General features: G+C 50.6%; 1 protein-coding gene across 6 annotated transcripts in view; it reads right to left on the reverse strand.

The window, feature by feature from the left end:
* CAMTA1 (calmodulin binding transcription activator 1) overlaps positions 1-14,003 on the reverse strand; it is a 681,426-nt gene extending 667,423 nt beyond the window's left edge. For 4 of the 6 annotated variants that reach the window (XM_087858385.1, XM_045803561.2, XM_087858382.1 and 1 more), the window contains exon 1: positions 13,824-14,003. The gene's annotated coding sequence lies outside the window, so the exon portion shown is untranslated. The remainder of the gene's footprint in view (positions 1-13,823) is intronic. The other 2 variants (XM_087858387.1, XM_087858386.1) reach the window with 2 other exon arrangements.
* Between the last annotated feature and the right edge of the window lie 1,210 nt (positions 14,004-15,213).

Below are 15,213 nucleotides of genomic sequence, written 5' to 3' on the forward strand. Positions count from 1 at the left end.
GCAATCAGTAAAGTTGGGAGCAATGGCCATCTCCTCCCAAAGGGTACCTTTGTGAACCTTTCAACTTACCCTCAAGGAGCATGTGTCGCTACTAGAGGCGGCCATGTTCTTTCTTAGAAATTCTCAAATCCAAAAGACTCAGGAATTCCAGTTTTCTTCTTAAATTTGGCACCATGTAGCGGCAAGCCTTAATCTGAACTGACACAGTTTCTAGTCTTTGTTTACCCCACTTAGTGTGAATATTCATGTGTTTTGCCGCAGAAATATCAATGTGTTTGCTTATAGGGTGTTGTTCCAAAGCCGCTGAGGCTGTGCCAGCATATACACTGTATTTCTTGTCCGAAACCCAGAGGATTCCTATTTCTGCAAACAACTGACTTGGAGGCTCTCGGAGAGGGGAACGGAAATTTGAAACGCATAGCAAAGGAAGCCCAAGCTTCCAGGCGGAGTCTTCTTCCATTACTGACTTGCTGTGTGATCTTAGGGGAGTCACATCCCTCTGTGGCCTCAGCTTCTGGATTTGCAGAATCCAGAATGAAGTCAGAAGATCCAAACCCTCTCCTGGGTCTGCCTTTCTACACACTCCTGAGTCCTGGTGCCACTGCAATTTAACAGGTTCCTAAATGGGACCCATCCCCTCAGCCTCCCTAATGGCAGACTGAAAGGCAACTGGCCATCAGGGAAGAGAGCGCCTGCCCTGGATCCCACAGTGAACTTGCAGGCCCCTCACGGGTAAGCCTGAAGCACCACTAGCTGGTGAGCCAAGGGACTCCCCTTCTCCAGCGAAGTCTCCTGTCAAAGGGACAGGGGATGGGGTTCCCACCAAGGGTGCTCCTCTGGAAGAAAAGCCCAAGGGAGTAAAGTCCCAGTGGTGGGATTTTAAGGACTTGAATGACAGAAGGACAGGTGGGGGGAGGGTGTTCCTTTATGTCCCACAATTTAAAGCACTACGACACCCCCTTCTTCGCATGCGCTTAGGGGACCCTTCCCACAGCTGTGCTGGGCAAGGCGAGCACAGCGGGTGTGCACAGGACAGAGAAAGTGCCCCACACTCAGGGGTCCTCTCCCCCAAATTATACCACCATCGCCATCACCGCTTTGTGATTTTTAATTTTCTTCTAATTTTAGGATTGGAGCTGCGTTCTAAGAACCCCTCTAAGTGTTTTAGGGAGATGGTAATGGTCCTACACTAAAATAATTCAACCAACACTATAATTTTAGTGCCACCATCAAAATGAAATAATGGCTGTTTACTCTGTTACACCTTTCAAATGACCTTCATTTGAATACAAATTGTGGCTTGAAATTCTAAAAGCTGCTCCCGTTCCAGAAGGCTGCAAAATGCAGGAACTCTGTGATGGCTCCTCTTCCTGAGCCTCCTCCCCAGGACCGGCAGTTTAAATGGATCTCTTTCTCTGGAGCTGCTGGAAACCCATTTAGCGTCTCCATGCAGAATGGAATGGCCCTGCCCTCGCAAAGCAGGCTGGGAGCTGGGGAGGTGGCCCGGAGTGCAGAGCAGGTGGGAAGATGTTACCTGGGAAGCACAGCCCTGCTGGGCCTGGGGCGTGGTGGGGAAGGCAGGGAGGTTTCCAGAAACCTCCTCAGAGGAGACAGATGCCGCCCTGCCCCTTCATCCATCCGTCAGCATCCTAGCTCATCTCCTGTTTATCCCTGCACGGCCTTCCACACACCCTCCTCCAGTCCCACCAGACCACTGGGTCCTGAACCGTGCCCCATGCTTTCAGACTCCCACCCCATCAGGTGGAAGTGGGATCGAGTGTCCCAGGCCAATTCCTGCTAGTGCATTTAATGCACCAGTTCAACAAGCGTCTCCAGAAAGGTGGAGCAGTGGAGACACATGGGCAGGTTATACATGTGAGTGTGTCCTCACTGTGCACGTCAGAGACACTCCCAAAATCAGGGGTGGGTCCTACTTGACTTTGTATCCCAAATGCCCAGCCCTCAATTAGTGTTTGTTGAACTGCAAGCTCATTTCTAGAAGTGAGTAGAGTGAGGGGTAGAGTCTATCCAGGCTAAAACGCACTGTACTTCCTTCTGTTCACACCTAAATGAAAACTTTTGTAGATATGTGATTTAGGGTAAGCTCTTAATTTCTCTAAGTCTTAATAAAGTAGTAATTAGAATAAAATCTGCCCTGTGGGTTGTTGTAAAGACCAACATCAGAAGCTTCCCCCAGCGCTTGGTGCTTAGGACATACCATATTCAGATGTTGTGTTGATACTTGCCTGGCTGCCTTGTTCCCTGATGTTCTCTGCAGGTTGCTGGTGCCAACCTAGGGCCAGACCCACACTACTTCTCTCCCATCCAGTGCCCCTGCTCCTGCTACTTGCCTGGCTTGGATCTGGAATATTCCCTTCTCTCCTCTCTGCCTGCGTATGGCTCACCCATCCTTCGGGGAGAGCTTGGCTCCTGATTCACAGATGTGCTCCCTGTACCGAGGGCCTGACTCTCAGACGGATCTGCCCTCTCAAAGGCAATCTCCTTAAAAGAGGAACCTCTGTCTCTCAGGTCCTCCCCCCAGAGCCCTCCAGCCAACTGAACCCTGTACCTGACATCATTCCAAAAGGTGGGGCACACGTAGAGACTCACCTCTCCCCTTCTCATCAGTCACCACACAATTCATGCCCCAGGCTCCAGCACCCCAGGCCAGAAATGCAGATCTCCCTCTGAGGTCCCTTACACGCATTCATAAGGTCCCCAGAACCTTGCCTGCTCATGTGTCTCTTTCCATTCCCTGGATCTGACGGTCCTTGCCTCCTACGAAGAAACCCAAGAAAGCCTCCATGCTTCTCTCTGCCTCCAGACATCCATTTCATCTGACCCTGTTGTCGGACTGAGCTTCTCAAAACTCCCATTTGATTAGGTCAAGCTCCTGCTCCTACAGCTTCAGTTCAGGCGTCCCGGGCCCTAACGTGAGCTGCAGTCCAGATGCTCCAATCTGTATCCACACCAGGGAATATCATTCAGCAACACCGTAAGGAAGCCCTACGCAGGCTACAACGTGGACCAACCCTGGAAACACTGTGCTGAGTGGAGGAAGCTAGCACAAAATGCCACATGTTGTAGGACTCCACTTAAGTGAGATGTTCGGAATTGCCAGCGGCTTTGGGAAGACAGGTAAGGTGTGTAGGTTCCTTCCTGGAGGATGAAAATGGTCTGAAGGTGCTGTAGTGATGCGTGCACAACTCTGCAAATACACTAAAAACAGCTGAGTTTGGGTGAACTGTACCCTATATGAATCACATCTCAATGAAGCTGGTTTTATGCTCCAATCAGGCCTCCCTTTTTACCCACCACAGCACCCCACCAGCCTAAACCGGTGTTTGTCATTCCATTCAGCCTAACCAAAGAATGCCCACCCTTCCAGGTCCACCTCCTCGAATTCCTATAGCATTCATTCATGCATGCGTGCATTCAACAAATGACACCCAGGCACTTCCAGGCATTCAGGGGCAAACACAGCCTGATGAAAAACAACGAACAATAACAGCAAACAGACAAGCAAGCCGAAGGATGATTACAGGGTAGTAATGCAAATCATACCACTCTCTTGCTCCTTAGTTTTTGTACTAAACTTTTCAGGTTTGACTCTTACTCCTCTGGAAAAGACCCCAAGCGCCCCCAAGGGCAGGGACAATGTTCTGTACTTCTCAGAGGTGACACGGTATGTGGTAGGTGGAGTGAGTGCTGGAGTTGGCTTTGGAAGGCCTGGGACTGCTTATGGTTCCATCGACTGTGTGACTCTGCACCTCAGTCCCCTAGGGTCTCCTAAGGTCCCTTAGAAAACAGTGATGGCGCCTCCTGCACAGGAAAAGCCGTGTGCAGCAGGGGGATTTATTGAGAATTTAGTATCAGTGGGATAATCCGTTGAAAAATTAACTTTTGTCTTGTAGGCTCTTCAGAAATTAAAGAAAGGTATTTTCCCCTTCTCCCAGGAAGATGGTAAGCCTTTTATTTACTCCAACACATACTTGGTATTTGTTGAATGAATGGATGATTTTTTTTAAATTATTACTTACCCCCACAGGGAAGTAAATAACTATCTTATGTTTCAGGGCTGGAAGAGATTGTTTGGCTCCCTGGGGAATATTCCTGGACAGAGATCTCTGTATATCCAAAGTCTCTGAGCTGACTCCTGAGATGGGAGAGAGCTAGAGGCTATTCCAGAGCAGGCCTGATCCCAGGGGTATTGGCTCTTCCATGGTCTGAGGAGAACATGGGTGGAGGGTCTCAGGGTCTGGGGATCTGATCTTGATTGGACACAACAACTCTGAGTTTGTAGGACTTCAGAGGAAGGGGGGATGTTTGCAAAGACCAGATGCCTAACCAAGGCTCACAGTGGCCCTGCCTGGCCAAGCTGGGACCACCCAACCCCCAGGGGCCTCTGCTTTCTTCTGCTGGTGTCTGCAGACCTGGGCAAGCCATGGCAGCCATACACAGGGGGCTCTTCTGGACTCTCATACAGCCCCAGAGAGGGGAGCCCAGAGAACTCCAGATTTGGGACCAACTTCTAATAGAATGTTCAAGAAAAAAGGCTGTGAACAGAAGATAGTAGATACCCTATTATCAATGAATGAGCAAGAGACTCGCTACTCTTACAGCACTACTGGAACAAAAGGTAAGACACTCAATAATGATGTACTGATTAATGACAATGAAATCTTAAAAGATTAGGACGATCCTGAAGATAGCCTATGGCTGGGAGCCCTGTAGGTGGGGGTCCCAGGGACGCATCATTTCAGTTGCCAGGACTTAGGCAGATGGCTATGAGAGAAACTTTTCCAAAAACACATGCGTTACAGACAGCAAATGGTGGGGCTCTAAACTCAGGAGAGATTGACGAAGAAAAATATTCCGATTTGATGTGGCTCAGAGATCAGCCCCAGTCCTGCTTCAAGTAACCCTGCAAAACACAGCACTTCTTTGCCAAACTTCCGCCGTCTGTGACCAGTTCCAAAGTGCCAAGAAACCACAGTCCTGACGCCTAGAGGATTCTCCAAGACATCCAGCCCCCTGAGAGGAGGCTTCCTTACGGCCTCCACCTTGGGAGCCTCCTGCCCTCCAGAGCCCCGCAAGACGTCTGCTGGCATGGAGTTCAGAGCAGACAGGAGGACATCAGACAAGCTTCCCCTTCCATCTCCCCTGCCAGCGACCAACTCCCCTGCTCACAGAAAGCTTTCACTCTGGAACAAGGAGCAACACGGCGACTATTTCTATCACTTTCTCAGCTTGTTTAAGAAAAACTGCTTACCTGCAACTGCTGGCCACCATGCTGTGGGCCACCCCATTTAGGGTTTATTTGACATTAAATCTCCAAGCCAGAGACCCTCCAGTCGGTCTGCATAAAGCAGAATTATTGGTCCAAGTGTTTTTAAAAATAGATGCAACTCCAGACCCCAAGAAACTGAAGAGATATTATGGGAATACACAACTGTATTGTTTTGTTACTATATGAAAAATTGGATTCTCAGCTCCTGTGTTCCCCTCCTGCTACCTTGCTCCTCCTTCTCCTGGTTCCCCACGTGAGATGCTTGCAGCTCCTGGCATCGAGAACAATATATATTACAAATGAGCTCCCTGTCAGAACAGCCCAAACCAAGCTGCAGGGTCCTGAGCTGCTCTGTGTGCTGTGCCAGGGGCCCGATTAGCTCCAGCCTCCATCTTTCTTCAGACCAGAATGCCACTCTAGGCCAACTTTTAAATAATGAGAACCCCACAAAAATCGACCACAGCTTCAAGTTGGATTTGGGGACATTTCACCCCAGGACTCCCAAGCAAGACCAAGAGCAGCTCATTTCGGCTCTGAGATTTGGAGATGTGAGCGGTCCTTCCCCAGCCAGATGTCCTGGATGTGGCAGGCAGCATCTCCAGCTTAGGCCCCCCCCACCAGCCGCAGGAGAAGTAAGAGAAAGGAGATCCTTATCCACTCCAATGGCACAGGAACGGCCAACACCCACGAGCAGTTGCCACAGTCCAGATGTGGCTGAGTGTTTGAGGCCACAATAGCCCTGTAAGCTAGGTGTAGTCGGCAAGGGAGGAAACCAAATAGGTTAAGAAATGTGGCCAACGTCAAGAACAAAATAGGTTCTGGCTGTGTGTGGATACAGATAATGAAATCTACCCTGCCCCCCCCACTTCCCTCTAATTTCAACTCCTGCTATAGACTCAATGTTTGTGTCCCCCTAAATTCACATGTTGAAATCCTAACCCCCTCGTGTGATTGTTATTAGGAGGTGGGGCATTTGGGAGTGATCATGAGGGCAGTGCCCCAGAGAGTGACTTTCCAGCCTTTAGGACAGTGAGAAATAAACGTCTGTTGTTTATAAGCCATTCAGTCAATGGTACTTTGCTATAGAAGTCCAGATGGACTGAGGCAGATCCTTTAATCAAGATTTTCCTGGCCAATCGCCAGCCCCTAAGACAGCTGGGTAGGACTTCCCTCTTCCCCTGGACAGCATTTTCCTTAGAATATAAACTCGATGAAGGCAGGGCTCACCTGGTTAGCCACCTGAATTCCAAAAAGGGCAGTCTGGCACACAGCGGGCCCTCAGTGGAATTGGATGGAATGAATAATGGTTCATTGCAGATGCTGGTGCAAGAAAGTGCTTACTAACCACGGACTAGTGCTCCAAATGCAGGAAAAGTAAAAATTCAAACCCTTGTCAAACATCAAATCAATATTAATTTACTCAAGGGCATGAGTAAATGTCTTAAACAAGGCTTTTTTATCCTTATTAAAGACAAATGACCAGGTGTGTCACTAAGAGTACACATAGGATTTTCTTTTAAGTTGCTTATTATACTTTTCTGCAACTTACAGAAGCTTACAGTCTTTAGCCATTCTAGAAACCAAAGTCCCTCCCCTCCAGAGCAACAGAGCAGTTACCTGCTTCTCTGCATAGGATCCTGCCTTACCAAACCTTCTCCAGGCGGATGCTCCTTGTTGGGGGGTACAGAGAAGGCACAGGAGACATCCAGCCAAGTGCTCCTACTGGAGCCCTCAGTGTGCACCTCCTGCTTTTCTCCCTCCCAACAATGTCAGGCACAAAGCAGCATCTAAGCTCTCTGAGGAGCTCCACCCTTATGCTCACCCCACCAAGATGACCCACCTCCTGTTCTCGGCCTGTCCAGGACATACAAAGGGGTCCCCTGGAAAGAACAGCCAGCAGCTCCACCAGGAAGCTGAGGGGCAGCAGGTCGCGAGCCAACACTAATGACAGAGTACGTGGAGTCACACCTGGCTGCCACTGGGTGACCCTGGAGCCAGCGCGGACTAGCCCGCCTATTTCTCCAACACAGCCCTGTCCTCTCCTTTCTTTTCTTTCTTCTTCAAAGAGCAGGAAATCCATGCCCGTCACTTACCTGATAATGATGGAAAATGGTCACGGGTGTTTTTATCCTGGCCACAGACACCATTACCCTGCACCAAATCAGCTCTAATGCAACAAAGATGTAAAAGTTATTAAACACCTTTTAATAAAAGGCCTGCCTGTGGATCTCTTCATCAGCTACAAATCTACCCGGAAGGTGCTTTTGCCGCTGCGCACGCAGTTTAAGAGACAGACCGTAAGATTCGTACGTAGTAAGGGCGGAAGGAGAGGAAGCGCCACCCACCCACCGCCGGGGCGCTTACAAACTCTTTGGGATATTACAATTTCAAGTTTTCTGTTTTCTGTTTACTTGTAATCCTAACTAAAGTTGCAGCAGAAAGACGCGGATACAATTGCACATTCTGCAATGTGATTACCTTTTTATAAGCACAGTGCCGCTAAGACAAAATTCCAACACCGAGCACGAGGGGCGTTGCTATGAATACTCCCACTCCCAGACAGCCACGTGTAATTACTCACAAAGTGAGGAGGATGAGGAAAGACAGGAGACCCACGACGTGCTTTTCTTCTTCAGGAACTTCATGTGCTCTCGCTCTATTAATTACTTTCAAGGTTTCAAGGTTTCCGTCTCTGCTTCATGCTCCTTGACAGTCCTAGGACCAGCGAGCCAGCCGTGGGGTGACGGGCCCACTCTGGAAAGCCAAGGGGCTTCCGGGACCTTGCGGGAACAGCAGGCAGGGCTGCAAGAGGCACCCGTGGCCTCTCTACCGACCACACCTGGTCCCTGCGCGGCCCCGCCCAGTTTCACTCTCTAGATGCTGCTCGCGCCTTACTCCATCCAATGCATGTGGAGGATGCGTGGTGTATCAGGCGGAAAAGCAGGGTGTGGAACCCACATGCATTAAGATTATAAATACATTAAATATTTGCATATGTGCCAAAGAAGGCACGGAAGACGTACACTGAAACGATGGTGGTAGCCATCTGGGCACGGCAGAATAGCAGGAAGATTTTTCCTTACATGTTCCTAAATTTCTGGAAGATTATTATAGATTATAATAATACAAATAAATAAGTTCATAATACAAAATAATCTTGCAGAGATGGAGCACAAACCAGCGGTTATCTGGGGTCCGAGACAGTGAGTGGGAGGGTGGGCACAAAGAAGGGGAGTGGGAGAGCTTCGTGGTGGGGGGTCTGTTCTGGATCTTGCTGTGGGGCAGGTGCCATGAATTTATACATGTGACATGAAGTGACCAGACAGATATGCACGTTGTATCAACGCCAGGTTCCTGGTTGCGACCTGGTGCTACAGCAGGCCAAGATGCAGCCCCCGGGGGAGCTGGGCGAAAGGTACTTGGGCCTCTCTGTGCCATCTTGGCAACTTCCTGTAATTTTATCATGATTTCAAAATAGAAAGTTTAAAATAGATCTAACTATGGTCCACATCCAATGAGAAGAAATGCAGACGAAGCTGAAACTGTGGGACGACACTGGTTTTTAAGGTCAATAAACACCCATCCAACCTTTGCGTCCTGAACAGAAAGACCAAGAACACACACTTTCTTGTTGTATTCAGCCCCCAAAAAACTCCAAGGAAAGTCACCATATTATGGATGAGGGTGCTGAGGCAGAAAAAGTGCACAGAGCTAGGACCAGCTCCTCCGTCCGCAGTCTGCCTTCAAAAGCTTGTCTCAGGTTAAGCCCAGCACATCAGTTGGCCTCAGCACAGCTGCGAAGCAGGTGTCATTATCCTTGTCTTCAGGTGAGGAGCCTAGCCGGGTTATGTCAGTGGCAGCACAGCAACTGGGGTCCAGAACTCTGGCTGCCAGACCCAGTGCCTCCCCCATCTGGCCACCTCACTTCTGCAGCACCCCGACCCCCGTCCGGCTCCAGTGAGGTCACATGCATCTGGCCACCGCCTCCACAGACCATGAACACCACCTCCTTCTTGCCTAGACTCCAAGTTCAGGCCCGTCACCCTCATCCTGTTCAAAAGCTGCCTAACTGAGCATGGCACAGGTGAATGGGACGGTGCACTCAGCAGTGGATGAGGCCACTAGCTTAGCCTTCACTGCAAATGCTCAGGGTGGCCAAGCAAGGACCTCCTGTCCCCACCCCCATGTATCTCAGCTGCCATTCTCGTCCCCTTTGATCCATTCACCAACATGCAGCCGGGAGTTCTCTAAGGCAAAACAGGGGCCCTCTGTAGTGGCTCCTCACATTCAAGATAAAACCCAATTTCTTTACATATCTCCCAACTTGGCTAGATGGACAAGGCCCTTGAAGACTGAACTTGGCTTACCTCTGCAGCCCACCTCACCACACCTCTCCCTGACTTGCTCCATCCTGTGGCCCCACTCATACCCTGCATTTTCTCCCCAAAGCCACTGCACACTCTGTTCCCTCTGCCTCACATGCTCTTCCCTGCACCTCACCTCCACTCTCTATCCAGCCACCTCCCCTTGCCAGGGTATCTCCAACTCATCCTCAGATCTAAACTGAGATAGCACTTCGTCCAAGACTTTTCCCTGACCCACCAGGACTGGATATCATGCCCTAAACAGGTGCTCCAGTTACCCCCATGCTTCTAACACACACATTGATCACATTCCTATCACTGCCAGTTTGCTTGTCTCTCTACCCCAGCAGACCATCAGCTGCAAGACGGCAAGGACCATATGCACTGCCCAGCACATCATCTGGCATGCAATAGGTATGTAGTAAATACTTGTCAAATTAATGAATTTCAGACAAAGAAGCTGATATGACTTCCCAAGGCCACATTCATGAATGTGAGCTGGGACAGGAACTAAAGCAGCAGCTATGATTTTTCCAACTTAACCAAGGGGAGAGAAGGCCAAGGGCAATCCCTCAGCTAATCTGGTCCAAGCACAGACAGAAGCAGGGGGTAAGCTCAGGAGGGTTCAGCATCCAGGAAAACATGTCCAGAGCCACTTGAGAGCAGTTTGCTCAGCACACAAATGGGGTAATGGGCTGCTCCTGAGGGTGCCATCTGGGACAGGGTGAGCCAAGGGAATTCTTGGATTCCATGATTCAGGAGATGGGGGTGGTCTCAGCAGCAAAGTGAACACGCTGCCCAATGCCTCAGGCTCAGTTTGGCAATTCGTCGATGTTCTTCGAGTTAATGCATTATTATGAGTTTGCATATTTATAATGTGCCCTCTAGTTATTAACGGTGATATAATGCCAACTGAGAAAACCAAGAGACCTCAGAAATATTTACATAGCAGCATAATTAAGACTCAGAGCTGAGTCACTGAGGAATCCTACTGATTTTCTGGGAGAGGAAAAAAATAGGATGTTCTGTCTTCACACCCTGCCCTAAGACCCTCCCTAAATCTGGGCCAGGCAGAAGCCCACTGTGCCTCCCTTGGAATCACCCTCTGCCATCAGCAGAAGACACCATCTCCGAAACGCATAATGCCGCCCCTCCTCCGCAGACTCAGACCAGACCTTCAAATTGGTGGTTACCCCATGTAGCACCCCTAGAGTTTGTGGGGAGGAGGGGCCAAGGCAGGAACATGCCCCCATTCCACACCTCCAATCCAGGCTGCTCCACAGCCCTCTCCACACTGATGTCCCTCCTCGAAGAGGCCAAGGGTCCCCTTTGATTCAGAAAGAAGAGCAGCAAAGTGCCCCCAGGACCCCAACATCAGTTCTGGGTCAGAGGAAACTGACCTCCTGCTGAGTGAGCCTCAACCAGGCCAGATGGCAAAGAATCAGCTCTCTCTTTTCAAAAGGACCCACCACCCAGCATCTCCTGGCACCCTCTGCTTCTTCCTCCATCCAGAACTCCACCTTCCATCAGGAAAACTCAAGTTTGTTCCAACGGGCTCAACCAGGATTTTTCCATGTATCTTTTAAAATGAAAAAGGAAAGAGATTTCATACAAGGGGGAAATCAGCTGATGAAAACCAACAAAATGTGCTCCGTGCATACAATGGGATGTTACGGGGCCTCAAGAAGGAGCGATGCCCTGACACGCACTACAGCGTGGGTGAACCCTGAACACAGGATGTCGAGCAAGTGGAACCAGACGTGTATGATTCCATAGACGTGAAGTGTCCAGAGGAGGCAAATCCACAGAGACAGAAGGTGGGGTACTGGTCTTCTGGTGCAGGAAGGGGTAGGGGACTGGGGTGATGGCTAAGGAATCAGGGGTTTCTTTTGGGGGTGAGGAAAATCTTCTACAATTAACTGTGGTGATAGTGGCACAATTTTGTGAATACGCTAAAAGCCATTGAACTGTGTATTTTCAATGAGTGAATTGTACGGTATGTGAATTAAATCTCGATTTTTTTTTTTTTTTAAGAGCGTTTGAGAGAAATTCCTATGTCTCCTGGAATGGGGCCTGAATCCTAGAATGGCAGTCTCCCCAAGATCAGCCTCCAACAGGCGCCCAGGCCAAGTGTGATCCTGCAAAGCCCCTCCAGAGCCACCCACTCCCACCATCACTCCAAAAGTTCTAGCTTGCTCTTGACCCAGGGAGCTGCTGCGCCAAGTCCCAGAAAGATCCCAAGACTGAAAATCTACATTCCACAGGACACAACAAGCAGTAACTAATGCCAGACACGCGGCATCGAGCTTGCAATAAATGTCATCCTGTTTGGCTTCTGAAAGGGTCTCTGATATGCAGTTAATGCCGCATTCAGGCTCCATCCCGCCTCCATCACGGGCGATATGCAAATGCGGCTTTTGTCACAACCGGCACTAACTCTAATAACTCCCAAAGTGAAAATGTTCCCATAAAAACCACCATAAAAAGTCCCTTATTTTATTGCCAGCTAAGTTTTCTTTACTTGTTGTCAGGACTTTCTCCTCACTGTTGATTAGCTAACAGGCGGCACGTCATTTTTTTTCCTTTAGAGAAACCCGGGCACACAATCACCACCCTGTCCCTTCCCTCCATCTGGAGCACGCCTTGCTTCAGCTGCCACCACTACCCAGCCCCCTCTGAGCTAAAGGGGCTTATAAACCACATTTACCTTCCCCAACGGGCAGCTGAAATGCATTACCTTTGGTCTGCTGGTTGCACTCCTTGCTCAAGTGGGAATATAAAAATCAGCCTTATTTATAACAACAGAACACCTCTGTTCCCTGGATTAGACATGGCTTTGTGCCATACACACGCACATGTGCACACGCACACACACATGGCACACACGTGCATGAACGTACACCCATGCGAGGACATATAAACACACACAGACACGAAGTACATGTGGGCATGAGCACAGGGGCACTCACGCGCACACACACACACATACAGAGACCCACACACGTCATGCTGCTTTTCCCAAAGTAGGATACATCACTTTCATCCCACAAGGAAGGGCACAGCCAGGCCCTCCTAACTAGACCCTGCCTCTCTGTGCCGTGGTGGTGAAGCCTGCCTCTCTTTGGGCCCAGCACCGTGCACCCAGGTCAGACAGGACTGGGCAGGTCTCCAAAACAAGACCCTCCCTCTCTGTGTGAGAACACAAATAAATCTCCACTTGCCACTTTGAGATCCTTGGAAGAGGCCTCAAACCTTCAAAAGAAGACAACTCTTTCCCAGCTGACCCGGCCTCCCCTCCCTGAGTCCCTACAAAGATGACATGATGGAAGACAGTCCCCTGCTTTTGGCCACAAAGGCCCACAGGCCTACAACTGACTCATTTCTGCAGAAACCTTCTAATCCTCCTTCCAGAAAATTCCTGATGGCATCCACAAGCAAGACACACTAGCTGTTTCCACCAAGAGGCCTCTCGGAGAGAAGAATCTAGACACCCCTCCATGTACTGCACAGGAACCAAAGTAAACCAATGTCTGCAAAGGTTTTTTACAAAAACCGTAAGGATGCTGAACTCTACAAAACAGACTGAGGGTTGCTGGAGGGGAGAGGGGTAGGAAGAGATAATTGGGTGATGGGCATTAAGGAGGGCACGTGATGTGATGAGCACTGGGTGTTCTATGTAACTGATGAACCACTAAATTCTACCCCAGTAATTAATAATACAGTATATGTTACCTAAATTGAACGTGAATAAAGAATTAAGAAAAAATATAGAAGGGGAGGAGTGAATCAGTCACCTTTCTATTTATGACCATTTGCCTTTGGGAACAGCAAGGTGAGAAAAGGTAGCCTCCTTCGTGTACAATGTCTATGTGGACCCACTGAGTGGCCACTGCCAAGAGTCCACAAACCCCAACATGGGAGGAAAGCAGTCACGATCACCACGTTTTCTGCCCAAGCAACAAAGACCTAAGCCTCAGATGAAATGTGAGTCCAGCACACACCCACTGGTGACCGACAGGGTACAAGTCACTACCTCCCTTCCCCAAAAGGGCCTGCCAGCGCCTCGGGCCCCTACACCCGGCTGGGGTCCGCAGCACCCCTCAACCAGGTGGGGGGGGGGGGGTCGTGAACCCCGCGGGCAGGTGGAGCCCAGTTCAGCGCCCTCTCACCTCCTTCTCCTCCTGGCAGCTCAGATTCCTTTACTTGGGGTTTTAAAGGTCATGTTCTCCGTCAGCGGAAACATTCTACATGATACTTCTGAGGCAGAGGCTCCTTTCAGAGGCATTTAATCCAAGAACAGGCACCCTCTGAAGAAAAGGGTTTATAGGTCACCGCTCAGACGGCCATATAAATCACCGGGCCTCCTGCAAGCGTGGTGAGGACGGGGGGCGGAGAGGAGCGGGTGGGAGGGGCGGGACCCGGCTTGGACCAGAGGGGCCATGGGAGGATGGCAGGACCTTACCGAAGAGGAGGGGAGGGGCGACAGCAGGAGGGGTGGGGCAAAGAGGGAGGGCGGGGCCCGGCCGGGAGCGACCCGGCAAAAGGGGAGAAGGGCGGGACCACACAGGCTGGGAGGGGCCGGGCGCCCCCTGTGCCGGCTCCTGGGCCTGGGACGCTGGCGGGACGCTCACAGCCAGGCCCACCATTCGTCAGGGCGAGCTGACCTTGACCTAGCGAAGTGAGGCGGCCTCAGAAGAGGGTTTTGGGAGGGGCTGTCAGGCAGAGAGTGGGGGAGACGGTGGTACCTGTTTGTGTCTGAGCAGGGACCCTGTGCCCCACACAGAGCAGACAGACGCTCTGAGCGTGTTTGTGTAATGAATACATAAAGGCGCCTGGAAGAGGCGTGGAGGCCATGAGAGCTGCAGGCGCTGATGCTCCGTATGGCGGATGCTCCCTACAGCAGACGCTGCAGAGAAACTGCCCCGTGCGCCCGGGGCACGTCTGGGGGAGACGCGTTAGTGGGGCAATGGAGACGGCCGGCTGAGGCTGAGGACTTGGGTCTGACAAAACGAGGCAAGATGATTCCCATCCCGGAAGACTGTGGACTGGCTGCCTGGCGCGACTCACAGCCACCTGCTCTCCCACCGCCGGAAAAGGGGGCCCCCACCTTGCCTTGAACCAGGGCAACAACCTGCAGCAACCTTGAGAAAGTTCCCCTCTGTCTGCGCAGTTCTCCCGGGACACCCAGCCAGACCCTACTTCCCCTGTTCTAGGGTCTGGTGCCATCCCCGTGAGAGAGACAGTCTTAACCCCAGTTTATGCCCATTTCCAAACCTCCAAGCTGGGCTGGCCTGTGATATTTGTGTCCCTTGGAGCCCCACAATGAATGGGCTTGGATCAATTCAATCAATCCCCTCAAAATGTTAAAAACCTGAGAAAGGTCACTGCCAGTGAATATTCCTTTCAGGAAGAATCATCTAACCCACCCCACCCCCAACTCCAGGAATATGTCTCAAGGAAACAGGACGGTGAGCCTTGGGCCCTCATGCTCCTCAGCCTCCATGACCACAGGGGGTGGCCCCCAGACCGCTGAAGGCACATGAAGAGCAGGAACTCACA

The sequence above is a fragment of the Ursus americanus genome, chromosome 33, assembly GCF_024610735.1.
Source record: "Ursus americanus isolate L20-20 chromosome 33, mUrsAme1.1.p, whole genome shotgun sequence".
NCBI lineage: Eukaryota > Metazoa > Chordata > Mammalia > Carnivora > Ursidae > Ursus > Ursus americanus.